Here is a 15933-nt window from a genome sequence, read left to right as displayed (position 1 = left end):
ACGCTAAATTTTACCCGCCTCTTCATTTACGTACAAAGTTAAAATATTTTTGAATAATAGAATGTTAAGGAGTTATTTAAGGTACGTACTAAAATTACGTTTTTAACCGACTTCAAAAGAGGAAGTTGTCAATTTGACCATAGTTTTTTATCTATGTATGTTGACCGATTTCTCGAGAATGCTTGAACCGATTCTGATAATTCTTTTTTTTTTGTTCGAAAGCGTAGACTTCCCGAATGGTCCTGTTTACATCAAGATCTGATGATGGGATCTTGGAGAAATCCAGAAAAAAATAATTGTCAAAGCCTATCTTGAAGTGATTTGGGTGTTTCAATGTTGTAATGAATAACGTACTTATTTGGATAGGGATTGATATCATCTTTATGAAAATACCTTAACAAAAAATGCTTTTTTTAGAACAAATTTTTTTAACATCAAAAACCTTATAGTGAGCCAACATTAATATATAGACATATGCTGTAATGGACTGTTTTTTAGATCTTTTAAAGGGTAACAATTCTCTCATACATTACTTTAGCGAAACTTTAACTGTTTCCGCAGCGCACGCAGTGGAAGCTCTCAAAAGGGATTAATATCCCGATTTTGAATCATTCGTTATTGGTGCTCCGCTTGCATTGATCTTAGCGTGATGTTATATAGCCTATAGCTTTCCTCGATTAATGGGCTATCTAACACTGAAAGAATTTTTCTAATCGGACCAGTAGTTCCTGAGATTAGCGCGTTCAAACAAACAAACTTCAGCTTTATAATATTAGCATAGATATACCTACATACAGTTCGCTATTGTGAATAGGAAGCACGTGTTGAAAACGAGAGCTCGTCGCCTTCGTAGCTAGCAGGTTATCATGGCAAAGTGTAAAATTTCCTTTGATAAGGACACCCAAAACTTTTGTATTATTATTGTTTTGTTGTTTCTTCTAAACATGTATTACAGAAAATATCAGAATCCATAAAGAACTATAACAGGGTATTTATTGTAAGCAACTTTTTGAGATATGAGTTCTAAGGTCTCAGTATAGTTACAACGGCTGTCCCACCCTTCAAACCGAAACACATTCACGGCAGAAATAGGCAGGGTGGTGGTACCTACCCTTGCGGACTCATAAGAGGCCCTACCACCAGTAAAATAGTAGTAGTATATTTGATTACATGCAGCACGCGTAACCAGTCGTAATTACTTATAAATTACCGTCACGTAAATCCTCCGTGAAAGATAAAATTATACATAAAAATCACAATACAGTCTTCGCTGTTATTAAAGAAGTGTTATTACTCTGTTACTGATTTTCTAAATAACGAATTGTAACACTCTCCTTATTAAGATCTCGATTTTTATAATAAACTTTTTGTGATCTCGTTCTTAAATTTATCTTAATACCTAGTTTAAATTAGCTGTAACTTTCTCCTGCAAAATTTGTATGCCAACAGGCAGAATGTAGTGGGTGGGATTGAATATATTTTATACTAAGACCATACCTGTACCTGCATTCTATACAAATAAATGAATTATTATTATTATTATTATTATGTGTATTAAACACTGCCACGCCTGGGAAGACGGCAGGACACACTCCGGCGAGGTGGGCAACAATCGGCCGGAGCGTTAGGGACTATTGGGAGAGAAACCGGCGAACTATACGGGCATTGTCGAGCAAGACTGCTTTTTGCATTTGGGCCACCACCGACTTTTTGTTGAGACCAAGCCTCTCGAGATGTTTTGAGAGGCTTTTAGGGACCAAACCATTCACCGACACAACTACCGGGATTATTTCTGTAGATTCCACCCTCCACATGTCGGTCACCTCGTGCGCCAGGTCCAAATATTTGGTCTTTTTATCTGCCTCGGCCTGCACGAGGTTCTCGTCGTAGGGGATGGTGATATCCACCAGAAATACCCGAGACTCCGTCTGGTCCATCAGCACGATATCAGGCTTATTCGCAAGAATAGTCCTGTCCGTAATGATGGGCCGGTCCCAGTAGAGCTTGGCACGGTCGTTTTCGAGTACAGCGTCCGGCTGGTACTTATAATACGGTAGCCTCTGTTCGATGAGGCCATACTTAAGGGCGAGCTGGAGGATTCTGGCTGCTTGGTTATGTCTGTGCAAGTACTCAGTGTTAGTTATTATTATTATTATTATTATTAATACTGAGAATGCAGAGAACATGAATACTGAATACGCTTTCAAATCTGGCACACCGTTAAATGGAACGCGTTTAGAGCCGACCAAAAAGGGCCCTTCCTGACCCTAGACTTGCTTTCAAAAGGAACCTACTTCTCGAAAGAAATGGCCTCGTTTAGACTTTTTAAAATGTTTAAGGTTACTAAATACTAAAGGTTGACTAAATTCAAAACTGTCGAGTACTTATAGGAAAACCCCTTATAAGTAAGTGTATGTATATGTTTATGTTATTAAGTATTATATTATTATAAGTAGAGTCCACTCCACTTCTCTATATTGGGAAGAGGTGGAAAATGGTGGTTTTTGTACATTAAAAAGGTGTTCGCCTACATTCGGTGAGATTGTCGAAAATGTGACTATATAGCTCTTTTCACTGGTGGTAGGACCTCTTGTGAGTCCGCGCGGGTGGGTACCACCACCCTGCCTATTTCTGCCGTGAAGCAGTAATGCGTTTCGGTTTGAAGGGTGGGGAAGCCGTTGTAACTTACTTGAGACCTTAGAACTTATATCTCAAGGTGGGTGGCGCATTCACGTTGTGGATGTCTATGGGCTCCAGTAACCACTTAACACCAGGTGGGCTGTAAGCTCGTCCACCCATCTAAGCAATAAAAAAATAATAAAAAATATATGTGTAATTGTGTATGTAAGGTAAAAGCACTAATGCTGGACATTGAACTAAAAGATGACACTTTAAAAAAAAAAAAATTCTAATAAGGAAACTAAACACTTAAATAACATTGCTATTGATGTTAAAGACACCTAGTACCATGTATGATACATTCTCAAAAGCTTGCGTACAGTGTTAGAAGCAAATTTCAAATTGGCATCAGTTGACAACAAACAATGTGAGCAGGTTGACGTTTTGCGCGTAATTCTTAGCGTATTCCTTAAGCCATCTGACTTTTAACAGGTATGATTTTGTCTTATATTTATAATTATTGGCTACTGTTGGTTTCGATATTATAAATGTATGAAATTATTGATTTATTAGGACCAATTCCTTGTTATTTTGGTTTGTTTTTGTACAAATTTTAAGTGGTGTTTACTATTAGTACCAAAAATGAATCAAAACCTAAAAGATGACACGTGTGTCTTCTACTAGGGTTACATCGAACTGAATTTGTTAGCTTAATTTTCTTCAAATTCAGCCTTTATGTTGTAAAACAAAAGTTTCAATCTGAGTTTCGTTCATTTTACACTAGTCTAACTAAACGAAGACAGTGTCAACTATTAGGGTATACTAGATGTCAACTATTAGTATCAATTAATTTCAGCTTAAGTTTCGAGCACGATGCCACCAGTAAAGGGTCGGATGTTTCAATACTCTGAAGCCAATATTGAAGAAGCCATAAAAGAATGTATATGTTTGAGGATTTACTGGTGGCCCTGAGGCCTTTCCAGTTTCACAAGGACAGAAGGGGCGGGATTTGCTAACAGCTACCCGAGCGCCACCAAGGGAGACCTAACAACTCAAGAGTAGCTGCTTCGCGAATGAATCTACTACCGGATCGGGATCGCGACCAGCTGAGAAGATCCGGCGAGAAACTCAACGGGCTGATGTTTAGGTTAGGTTGAACTCTTTGCAGAGTTCGACGAGTACCATTACCGGGATCTCTACTCCTAGTGTTAAAGCGGAAGGCGTCTAATGTAAGGGTTATTGGATCTGTTGGATCCGTAAGGAGGTGTCTAGGGCGACGACGGTGACTGGCTCCTGCGTGGTCAGGATTCGGGGAGTAGTCAGCGGCGGCAACGATAAGGCGATTATCATGACGCATTGCCTTATCGAAGTAACGTTCCGACGCGGACTTCATGTATTTTTTGATCGGTTCGAGGTCCAAGTCGTCGTGTAAGTCGACGTTCCTCACGAACCACGGGGCTCCGACTGCTAACCTGCAAAAACGAGATTGTAGGGATTGGAGGGTGTCTATGTGTGTACGGGCCGCGTGAGCAAACACCACACTCGCGTAAGTCAGGACCGGCCTTATGTAAGCTTTGTAAAGTGTCACCTTGTTCCGAAGGGACACTTTACTCCGCTTACAGATCATGGGGTAGTCTGCCGAGAATAAAAGCGGCACGGTCGCGGACTGATTTTATATGTGGGTGGAATGTCATGGATGCATCCAGGGTGACTCCCAAGTACTTGACCTTCCTGGTTCAGGATATGAGGGGGGGCGTTCCGACAGCTTCTGCGGCAAAGAAATTTGGAGTTCCACGAGTAACTTTATTAAATAAAGTCAAGGGAAAGACACCTAATATGCGTAAAATGGGAAGAAGTTGTTATTTAACCAAAGATATAGAAAAAATACTCGTAACATGGGTAAAAGCTATGGTCAAACAAGGGTTTCCAATAGGAAAAGTTAATTTACAAGATAGTGTTAAGTAAATAGTTGATGATCTTAATATTGATTATAATTGTTTATAATAAAACTAACGTTAAAGTCGTGTCTATTATTAGTGCCAACTGATGTCAATTTTTGGTGGATTTGATTTTCGATGCTGTCATCTTTTAGTGTCTATGGCAGAACTAACAAGTTTGTAATTTTTTGTAGAAACTACAACAGTATTGAAATATTTTATATGAAAAAATTGATCTCTAAATGTAGCTCTAACAGTAAAAAAAAAGATTTAATATAATTTTTGATAAATACATTTCATAATTGAGAATGAAGTTTGATTTGTCCTTAAAGTGTCTAGCATTAGTGCTTTTACCTTATATAGTCTGATATATTATGTATTAGTGTTTTTTTTATTATTGTTATTGTGTATTGTATCAATAAGTAAATTGATTAGATTGTACTTTTCTACCCACTTATGTAAAGCTCTCGCTCTTTAAGAACGGTTAGCTGGTAGATAACTCAGTTGTTGAGTTAAGCTCGCCATTTTATAACGTTACACAATTATAGTATTGTATTAACTATATGTACAATAAAGAATGAAAGTAAGTAAAAGGTTAAAAACACCACAGATCGTGCTTGTTCGCAAGACCCCATTCAATATCTCTCACAAAACTAAAACTTGTTCAGTATTATTGATTTGGGTTCTCGTTCCTTCCCCATAGAGAATTCGCTCCTCGCTCTGTCAGTTTTACACAATACCTATTAACAACGAATAATGACCCCGAGTTCCTTTCGTTATATCTCGAATAGGTAGGAGCGCTCTGAATAAAAGTAATAAAAAAGATCTATGGATACTTTTACATCACAATAGAACAGATTTATGTGTCTCTGTGTGTTTGTTTGCATGTGTACGTAGACACATTTTGTGGATTCAGCGAGATTCTGCTCTTGATTATTTTTTATTTATTAGGCACATAATACACATTACAAGGTTTTTTTATGGGATTTTATGACCTGGTAACTAAGACCTTTAGGTCATGTCTTATTTTAATTTATGTTCTTATTTTTATGAATAATGATAATATGGAATGTAATGAAATGAAGATGATTAATTTGAGACATTAATCAACTGGGATCTTCGATCAACAATAGTAATTTAAAATAATAAAGTTACAATTGTTGATCGAAGACTGGGATAAAATTAAATGAAATGAGATGCGATGATATGGGATGAAATATAATCTCACTAAAATGGTGGTCATTTACTGAGATTTTTTCAGTGGACTTTTTGGAGGATCCCGAGAAGTTACGTCCAGCGACTTTGTTTCACTTTTCCACATCTGTGCACTTTTACAGACATTGAACAGTTAATAAATCACCGTTGTTACACATTTAAACCTCTAAACACTAAATAGACAAAATAAAACATATCACACAACTTCATTCCTGGCGTTCCCGCCAAAAGTCCATACTACAAGCTAAAAAGGTACACAAAAGATAATAAAAATTTAAAAAAAGACTGGTTTGTAACATAAACCATGTGCGCACGACTAAACACGAGAAATGTGCTAAGTTTGTACACAAAGTTCCTTACAATTTTAGGACAAAACAACGCGATAACGAAAAATAATCTAACTTATAATGTAAGGAAATAATTTTACTCACAATATACATTAAATAATTACACTATTTAACCTACTATTAACATGGAGGATGCCCTTGAACATTTTTATAAATGTCACTAACCTACAAGTAAAAATATCCAACTCAGCTGACGACTTTGCCAGTTCGTTATAGGTGTGACCAATTCGGGTAACTGGATTATAATACGATAATATATTGTTTTGGTTGATCCTACGAGCACTGATGAGGCAGATGTTAGAAAATTATCTCAAGCTGAACACCGTGAGCTCACCCACCAAGTTGAATCCATAATATTCGAGGCTACTCAGATAGGTAAGTAAAAAAAGTTCTCATTACTATTTACTATACTTGATAACCGTGATGTATGTCTCTGATTGGTAATATAATTTCGATGTTTTTGTGTTTTAATTTATGATTCTGACAACACGATAATATAAAACAAGATGTCGGACTATTTTGGCGGGAACGGAAGGAGTGAGGTTGTGTGAATTGTTTTATTTTATTTAATGTTTCGTCAGATTTCAATGTATAATAAAAGTTATTTATTAACTATTTAGAATCTGTCACAGTACACAGATGTGGAACAATAAAACAAAGCCGCTGAATGTGGCTTCTCGGGTTCTTCCAAAAAGTCTCAATAACCAACATTTTACTGATGCTTTATTTCATCCCATTTCATATCGATTCTATTAATTTCATTCCAATCGATTATGGATTCAAATTAATCAACTTCATCTAAATTGATCTAATTTGCTAAATTTTTCGTACTCCGTACATAGAAATTGTATTTTACATTTATTTAGGATCTTATAACCGTAGGACCATCTGTCATCTGTAATAAGATGCGTCTCACATTGTTACGGCCCGCAGAACGTATATAAAAATCATTTTTCAATAAAGAATAAATTCAATTCAGAAACTATTTTTCCAGAACTAGTTTACTTTTTAGTAAAAATGTATGAAAATAACCAGAAAAGACTACTTTTGACTTAAAAGGCGAAGGCTAAAAATGCTTTTAAACATTATACATAATATATACATTTTACAAATCAGAGAAGACTGGATAAAAAGCAAAGTTCTGGCCGTATGGTTACGTCCCCTTCGCCTGTCCTAGTGATCAAATGAAACAGAAACAGAAGAATTTTGACATTGTAAAATTTGTAAATAAATCTATATTAATTTAAAACAAATTCAATTAATTGATCATTAAAATCATATCTACAAATAGCAACAAAAGAAAACGTGATTAATTAGACGCTTTTTTCATTCCTCGATTCAAAAATCGGAACATGGCGCCAATTCCACAACAAACTAATTCTATACCTACTAAAAATAGATATTTGTTTTGCATACGCTATGACTTCAATACAGTTTTCGATCTATTCATTACAGTATTACTGTGACGTTATTGTTATGGTGAAACCGCGCAGAGCACAGACGCATGACTCATGCGAACTAATGACAGAATGGCGTGCTACACAATAAAAATGGCCCGTAAAGCTAACTATAGTGTAACTGCTTTTCGACCAGTTGTGGTTTTTTTTTTAATTTAATTTTTTTTTTCTTTTAATGTTTGGGCAGCGGTCGAGGTGCGACTATAGTAACTTATGATTTAGTGTTTTTTTTATATTATAATTTCTCTTCTATTATTTTTTTTTTAAGTTTTCTTTTGTGGAAATGGTAGCTCGTAAATGCGCCGCGTAGGGCACCGGTGACCTACACAGCAGTCAAAGGGTAAATAAAATAAACATAGATCGAATCCGGATTTTTTAAAAGTTTTTTTATTCACATATACTTAAATTTCGCGTTTTCATTTTTAAATGTTAACCTGTGACGTCACAGAGCATTGACTCCCCTCCCCGCCACACAACGTCACATTTCGGTGATATCCTTCCCCTTTTAAAGTGTGACGTCATTTATAGATGACATCATACACAATAAAGATTTTTTTTTTTTTCTTCACATTACAGTTTCTGTGTCACGTCTTCATTACGTGTCTTTACTGTTTATTATGTTTCCATATTACATATCCTGATATAACATAACTGGATTCGGCGGAACGAACTTTTTTGCTGTGCGTCCCAAATATTAGGTTAGGTTATCTTCACCATTTCGCAACCAAAATTATCAATATTATTATTTTTTGTAATAAAATTATGGTGTTCATCAAAATCAAATAAATGTCGGTACAGTAGATTGAGGGGAATAGAGACTAGAGTTAGAATAGGGACAAATCTGGGATGTCACAATACTTTTGTTGAGTTATTAGAGACTTTGTTGAACTGAAAACGACTTTTATTTAGTGTTTACGAATATTATATAGTTTAATTTAGTCATCAAAGTTTTGTAACTCATTAAAGATATTAAAAAGTTAATTACCTAAAGTTAGGTACTTACCTGACAACTAAATAGTGCCAGCCTTATCAAAAAACTCTATTGTCCCCATACGTAACCTGATTCACCCCAAAGCCAAGTTGAATAGGGTCAAGCTAGTTTTTTCAGTTTTTGTGTATATTTTGTAATGAACTTATAATAACGCATCGTATATAAAAATATAAGCCTCCGGAATCATCTTAATCTCAATTTTATTGGTATTACCCTAAGAAAAACCATTGGAAATTTGTGTTGGAATTGGAAAGGGTCCCGATTCTCCCCAATCTACAGTATATAACTTGTTTTTCGGATGTTTTGTTCACAAAGTGTTTCCAAGAACGACTACTCGGTCAGTGGGGAAATATTTATTTTCGTAATAATTGTTTGAACCTAAACTATTCTGAGCTAACCTATTTCTGTTCTTGCCTATGCGCTGGTAACCTATGCAGCTATTTCAGGTACGCTCACGGGGCTCAACGTGAGTGTGCTAGCACTGGCCCTAGCAAGAGCAGCGATCTGCTAATTCTACCCCCGGATCGGAACCACGACCCAGTGAGAAGATCCGGCGAGAAAATCAGTGGATTCTACTTCTGTGAAGCTATCATTTGATTTATAGAAGTTCAAAGCAGGAAACGAAAATAAAACCGCAGGATACTTGAAAATAAACGCCTAATCTAGTATATGAATCTATGGCTGACTCCCGGTAGATATATAGGTAGGTCGCTGTTACAACAGCGGATGATTCTATTATTTAGTTTAACGTGAAAATAGAAGTATGAAGGGTAGAAAAGGTAGTATACAAAGCTAGAATGTTGATTTAAAATCGATGTCATTATTATTGTTGTCGTCGTTATTACAAAAACAGATTTGTAAATTAATACGCATTAGAAAACATGCGTGTAACAAACATCCAGTAATTCGATCGATTGCACGCGTAATTCCAGCGCCAGAGAGCGACCTTATTTGTTACGCAATTCTAAAACGACAAGTTCAATAGACTTAATTAAAATCATATAAAATTCCACATCCTTTTTCGTTAATTATCTAAAGTCCTCCAAGTTACAACCGAGAACGGCCATTGCATGAAAAATGACGCAAGGCGTATGTATGTATGCAGCCGCCATAATAAATAATAATAGGTATGTTCAATGCGGCAACGTCCGCCTGGGTCGCGTTCAGAGCGGCAACGCCGCGCGATCGATCCTACGGCCGGGTTCTACAGCTTCTGAACTTTGTTTTGTATTCTACATACGCTATTTTATGTGTGTGTGTGTGTGTATGTACGTAGTATATATTATTATATATATGTCATTTATTTGCCGTTTACTTTGGTACACAGTATTCCAATTATAGTTATTTGATCTTCATTTTTAAAAAAAATAGTACTTCTAATTACACAATTTACTTTAGTAAGTAAACTTACAAGTTAATAGAAGGAATTGTTACTCGATTTCTATGCTTAAATTTATACGGTTTCGAAGATGAGTAATGATAAAAAAGTAGGTCAGCTAATATCATCATTCGATGACCTCGAAGAAGCCAATGGTTATTTTATTACACAAATTTCAATTTTATTACGGGCTCTAAGTAAGGGAGAATTAACACTTACGTACCATGTTACGTAATTCGTATAATTCGATTTAGAGGACTAATGTATGGTACATGGTTCCGAGTCTCCTGATGAGTTCACGTAAAGACGCAACGTTTCTTTCTACCTATTAAGTTCTCTGAGGAATTATTTGAGAAGATACCATCATCTCGTTTTTACCATCGCACCGCCCGCCACCGGAGTAGAGTTCATCCCATACTACCTTGAGCCATAGCCTTCATACACAGTGCGCTTTCAGAGTTATTTTTTACCACATACCATCCGACTTTGGAATGAATGACAAGTACTTATATATAAAGTACGTATACTTATACTTGCTAAAACCATTTTGTCCTTCAAAAACTCCCTACCACTAGCCTTAGGCTTAACATGTGATGCATAATCAATTGAATAGCTCAGATGTTCAGCATTGCTCAGAATTGTGCTTGTTACATTAATGCTGTAAGCTTATTGCACATCAAATACAGATGACTCTCTATTATTAATACTAATATTAGCTATATTGTGAGATACACACATGGTCTAGTTTATTAAGAACCTTCTAGAACAAAACTTGTCGCGTTAGCTGTAATATCAAAACATTTTTGTTATTGCCATTAACCACTTAACACCAGGTGGGTTGTGAGCTAAGCCACCCACCTAAGCAATAAAAAGAAACTCGAACAAGTCTAAGAATTGTTCAACTTAATTCCTCATTAATTCATTAACGCAATAAAAAAAACAACCTAAAATTATATAAGTAATATTTAAATACCAACTATAAGACGCTTGTCGTAATAACGTGTTTCGGGGTCATTATTTTCTGGTAAGAAAACGCATTGAAATGCAACGGACAGCGTTTTGGGAATGGCGGCTACGAATTTTTGGACATTAAAACCGAAATTTCAAAACCGGTTTTTTCAATGCGTTAATTGGTACATACGTGTACCGTTGTATTTTTATTTCTCAACGTTGAATTGAAGCGTGAAATAAAACTGTTTTTGCTTTAACAGATACTCATTTTCAGCTTTTCATAGCAATCCTTTTGATACACATTTGGAACATAGACAACTAACTAGGTTACCATTATTGTTCAATAGTGGTCATTTTAAAATGTGCCTATTTTTGTAGTTCATTCGAGGTTTTCTTTTTGTTTTTTTTTAGGATTGAAGGATTACTGGTGGCTCGGAGGCCTTTCCAGTTTCACCAGGACAGGTAGGCGAGCACGGGCTCAGACAGGAATGGTGGGATTTGCTAACAACTACTCGAGCGCTTCCAAAGAAACTTAATAACTCAAAGGCTACTAATTAGATGTATAAACTGCAACAAAAATTGATATATCACTAGTGAGTTCCTGCCATGTTTCAATCTAACTATCACTAACGATATGAAATATATCATTTAGTTTAAAACAACTCGCGTATTAGGTTGACCGTATTATTCCAGAAATTTATTTAATATATGAATACTTCACTGTAATAAACAACTGTTCGAAGTTTAAATTCAAAGGGATGCGTGCGAACGCGTCTACCGAAAAAAAAAACGAACCAGCAACCCTGTAAACATTCATTTTTACACAGCATTTAATGTTCAATTTTTAAATGCAGACAAAACATCGGGCCAAGTCTGTTTTGCTTGATTCGAGATTAACAGTAACACCCAACCCAACTTTAGTCAGCAATGGCAAACAAGTTCGAATTTCGAATATTTACCGGCACGGAGCGGCAACGTCGCTTCGCGCCTGGCGCCGGTGCGGCAACGTCGCACGGCCATGCCATTCCAATTCGCTAGCCGACTCGTCTCGAACTCGGACGGATCAGCTGGATTCCCAGATAGCTCGTGAATGTTTACTTCATACGCGTAAATAGTATAGTGCGTACTGCGTACGTAAATATACGTGGTCGGACAGCTACGGTTTAGAAAAAAAATAAACTTAAAGTATTTTTAAATTTTTGTACGTTCGTACCGACGTTGAGTGATAGGCATTAAACACCTCCTGCGGTGAATTTATTTTAAACGTGCTTTTTTTTTTTCGAAAGATATTCAGTTTTTAATTTCGTTTAGAAATTATGTCTGTTACGCGGTATTTTTATTTTTAGGTGTGGATTCCACAGTACTTTACCGAGTCGTTTTAATGCTCAGGTATTATACTTTCTCTTCAACGAAGTTTCTAGACTTTTCGCGATGTATGTGGCATCGTTGAAATAGGTGTTGGCGGTTGCACTGAAATTAATTTAGACCAACGCACGAGTCACGATCGGTTTCTTCAGATTTCGTGCGTTATCGCTAAGGAATTTGAGATACGTAGACTAGTATTAAGGTTTTAATATATCGAGGGGCGAAAGACTTGTTTGAGCGACATTTTTGCAACTTTACAGGAGGGCCATTTGAAGTTTAAAATTTGTATTGAAAAAATATATAATCTCTATAATATATAAAAATAAATCGCTGTTCGTTAGGCTCGCTAAAACTCGAGAACGGCTGGACCGATTTGACTAATTTTGGTCTTGAATCATTTGTGGAAGTCCAGAGAAGGTTTTAAAAGGTAGATAAATATGAACACGCTCGCAATTAAATAAAAATAACAATTTTGTTTTTACTTTGACGTGTCCCCCGTCGGACGGATTCCTTTTGTTTGTTTTAAGTTTATTTTATACAAAAGTTTAGGTCTTTTATTTATCGATTGAGGCACTACGAAGTCTGCCGGGTCAGCTAGTAACAAATCAACTTCTAATGGGGTAAACTTATTTGAAGTTCAATTAAAAACATCAAACTGTTGATGCAGATACCAAATAAAACGGACCTTTAATTACAAAGATAAATGTCACACATGCGAAATATCGCTTATACCTTTTTATAGCCTTTCAATACGTATCCCGTACTTTCAAAACCCCTCAATGCGTACGTAGTATATCGTGTAGACTTTTTTTTTATTTCTAAAAAGTAATGAAAACTTCATGCACTTAAGTATGTATCAAAGACACATTAAATATAATGAGGTTCTTTTTTAGATTGGTAGTTCTTATAGTGCCGACAACATGACGCATCAAAGAGTTCTAAATCTGAATTTTGTGTTCCTTTCGTTGGCTTGTTTTTTTTTTTTGTAAACCCCAAGTTTAGAGGCACAGGATGAACATATTATACACAGTACGTTTGCCACATTTTTAGTGCCATAAAAACCGGGCATGTTTGTATCGGATTACGCAGAAGGGTTCCTTGGCCGGGATGAATGTTTACGATAAAGTCTCAAAGTAAAAAACTTTTTTTTATAGCTAAATTCCATACGGCAAAGGAGACTAAGGTTCTATTACCTGTGTTGCTTGTTGTGTTCGAAGTTGACTGACAATGCGACATAAGCGCTGTGCGACTATGCTACAGTCACAGACTAAGTAAGCCTCTGTTATTAAGGCTGTATAGATATAGTCTAGACTTGGGTCAGGTCAACCAGTATTTATAGAAAACGGATCGGGGCCCGGCTAATATTGATTTCGTATTAATAAAGTAAGCCGACCGACCCAGAATCCGATTTAAATGGCCTCCTATCGATTTGAATATTTTATTTATTATAGCTTCAGGGCTCTGTTATCGTTTGCACTGATTTTTTAATTGTCAATGACATTAGTCACTAGTAGCATCATAGTTTTTTTAATGGTAATGCCTTGAGCTCACGAGGATCTGGAACTTAATGGTTTGAGTTTTATGACTAGTCGCATTATCGAACTACATATCCTGGGAACTCAATGGAACAACATGCTTCACTACATAGTATAAAACAATGTCGCTTTCTCTGTCCCTATATCCCTATGTATGCTTAAATCTTTAAAACTACGCAACGGATTTTGATGCGGTTTTTTTAATAGATAGAGTGATTGAAGAGGAAGTTTTATATGTATAATAACATCCATTAAATAGTGAAGAAATCAATAATAAATTACAGTTTCCGAAGCGAAGCGAGGGCGGGTCGCTAGTATTCAATATTTTCGAGTTCCCGCCTGTATGTCTCAAGATATCCACGTTATGTTGTCCACGGGCTTCATTAAACAGCGTAAGAGGTAGATCGTGCTTTCGACATTGCCTCAAATGAGAACAACAAGGAATAACGTTTACAATTATCTTACTTTAAAAAACTTAAATATTACAAAATGACCGAAACTTTTGGGAGCTACTAGAAGTTACACTTGAAGAAGTTACAATGTGCATTAATTGACGGCATTGACATTTTTAACGACACGTGTCCTGGTCTCAAAAACAAACTAGTATCCAAGTTCCTTTGCTTATAATTGATGAGAGAATGTCATTCTGATTACATTGCGCAGTCTGTTCTATGTATTTATATTTTTTGCATTGCCGCGCTCGACTTTTTTATTTTTTTTATTTAGTAATCTGTGAAGTTAGTAGTGTGTGTAGTTAGCTCTTGTTTTCATATTGTTTTCAAATATACTTTTTTGTCGTACATTTAAATTTAGCCTATTTTTCCGCTGTTTGTAAAATTGCTGTAACATGTCATAGTGTGCTATAAGAGATTGCTGTACATGCCTGTAACTGGCTTACATACCAGTACTTAATTTTATACTGGTTAATTTTAAGCTTGAATGTTTTGTGTGTATTGCTGTTGGTGTGTCTAAATAAATAAATAAAATAAATAAAAATACACTGGACGCCAACATCGTTACCGAAACTCGATTCCGTTCAATGTTGCCATTACTTAGTAAAAAAGGCAAATTAAGCGGATTCATGAGAAACGGATAAGGCCATTTTGATCTATTATTATAGATATCAAACGATTTACGAGAAATAGCGAAATATTCTGAGAGATCATAACGAGACTAGGTTTTGTTAATATGACATAACGCCACGAATCAACTAATTTTTTGTTTTTAATATATTTAAAAGCCACATACATACTTAGTTACAGAAAAGGTTTATCTTCACATTTATTTATTGTGAAACAAAATCGTTTCTGATAATTAAACGACAGTCTCAATTAAAACCAAACAAATTAATTGATTTGCAATGATTGCAATTTAATCCGCATGTCTTCAATTAAGTAATAACTAATTATTTTTTTTAACCATTTCACTGCGGTGTAGGTCACCGCTGCCCTACGCGGCGCAATCAAGTAATAATATCGACTTTCTGTTACTTAGAGCTTGACTTTTTTAATTTAGCCTGATATATTTTAATATATTTTAGTCTTTTAGGTCTCTTAGAAATACGATTCATTCTCAGTATCTTCGGATTCGTCTTTCCCAGAGTCTAATAGATATTCCGGCGCCTTAGTAAAAGAAATCGTAATAATTTTTCCTTTTTTTTCTTTTAATTTAACATCGATAGTTGATCGCTGACCGACGCTCGGCAACTTTCCAGAATGTTCCAGTTTTACCGCGAAAATGAGATAAAACCTTCTTAGAGAAGTGTCGCGGACCACAGACGCGAGTTATGCGGACTGCGGAGTCCATGGCCCGACGGTACGGACGGCATTTTCTCAACTTACACGGACCGAAAGCGGCTCAGAACGTTGTCTGATTGCGATCTGAAGCACTTCGACGCCGTTACTTTTTTCGCCCACCGGGTATCGCTACCGGTAAAATACGTCTAATCAGTACGCCAGAGGTGAATTTTTTAATTTTTTTTAATTTCCTACCTATTCTAGGGACCTCGAGGGGACATGCTTGATTCACCGGACGAGTAGATGAACCTCAGGGGGCTCTAAATCGGTGACGTTGCTAACACTAGCGAGAGCAGTGCTTCGCAGAATCTACCATATGACAGGAATCGCGACCCACTGAAA

The 15933-nt window shown here is 36.1% G+C and overlaps 1 protein-coding gene and 1 long non-coding RNA gene across 2 annotated transcripts in view; one reads left to right on the top strand and one right to left on the bottom strand.

Annotated features, from left to right (window-relative positions):
- LOC101744565 (mucin-5AC) overlaps positions 1 to 15933 on the bottom strand; it is a 199428-nt gene that overhangs the window by 151403 nt on the left and 32092 nt on the right. The gene's annotated exons all lie outside the window — the stretch shown is intronic.
- Positions 1551 to 4865, top strand: LOC134200311 (uncharacterized). Its single transcript, XR_009975154.1, has 2 exons — positions 1551 to 3111; positions 3476 to 4865. It is a non-coding gene; the product is annotated as an uncharacterized LOC134200311 (long non-coding RNA).

This window comes from Bombyx mori, chromosome 16 (genome assembly GCF_030269925.1).
Source record: "Bombyx mori chromosome 16, ASM3026992v2".
NCBI lineage: Eukaryota > Metazoa > Arthropoda > Insecta > Lepidoptera > Bombycidae > Bombyx > Bombyx mori.
This window is presented reverse-complemented; position numbering and strand designations above follow the sequence as displayed.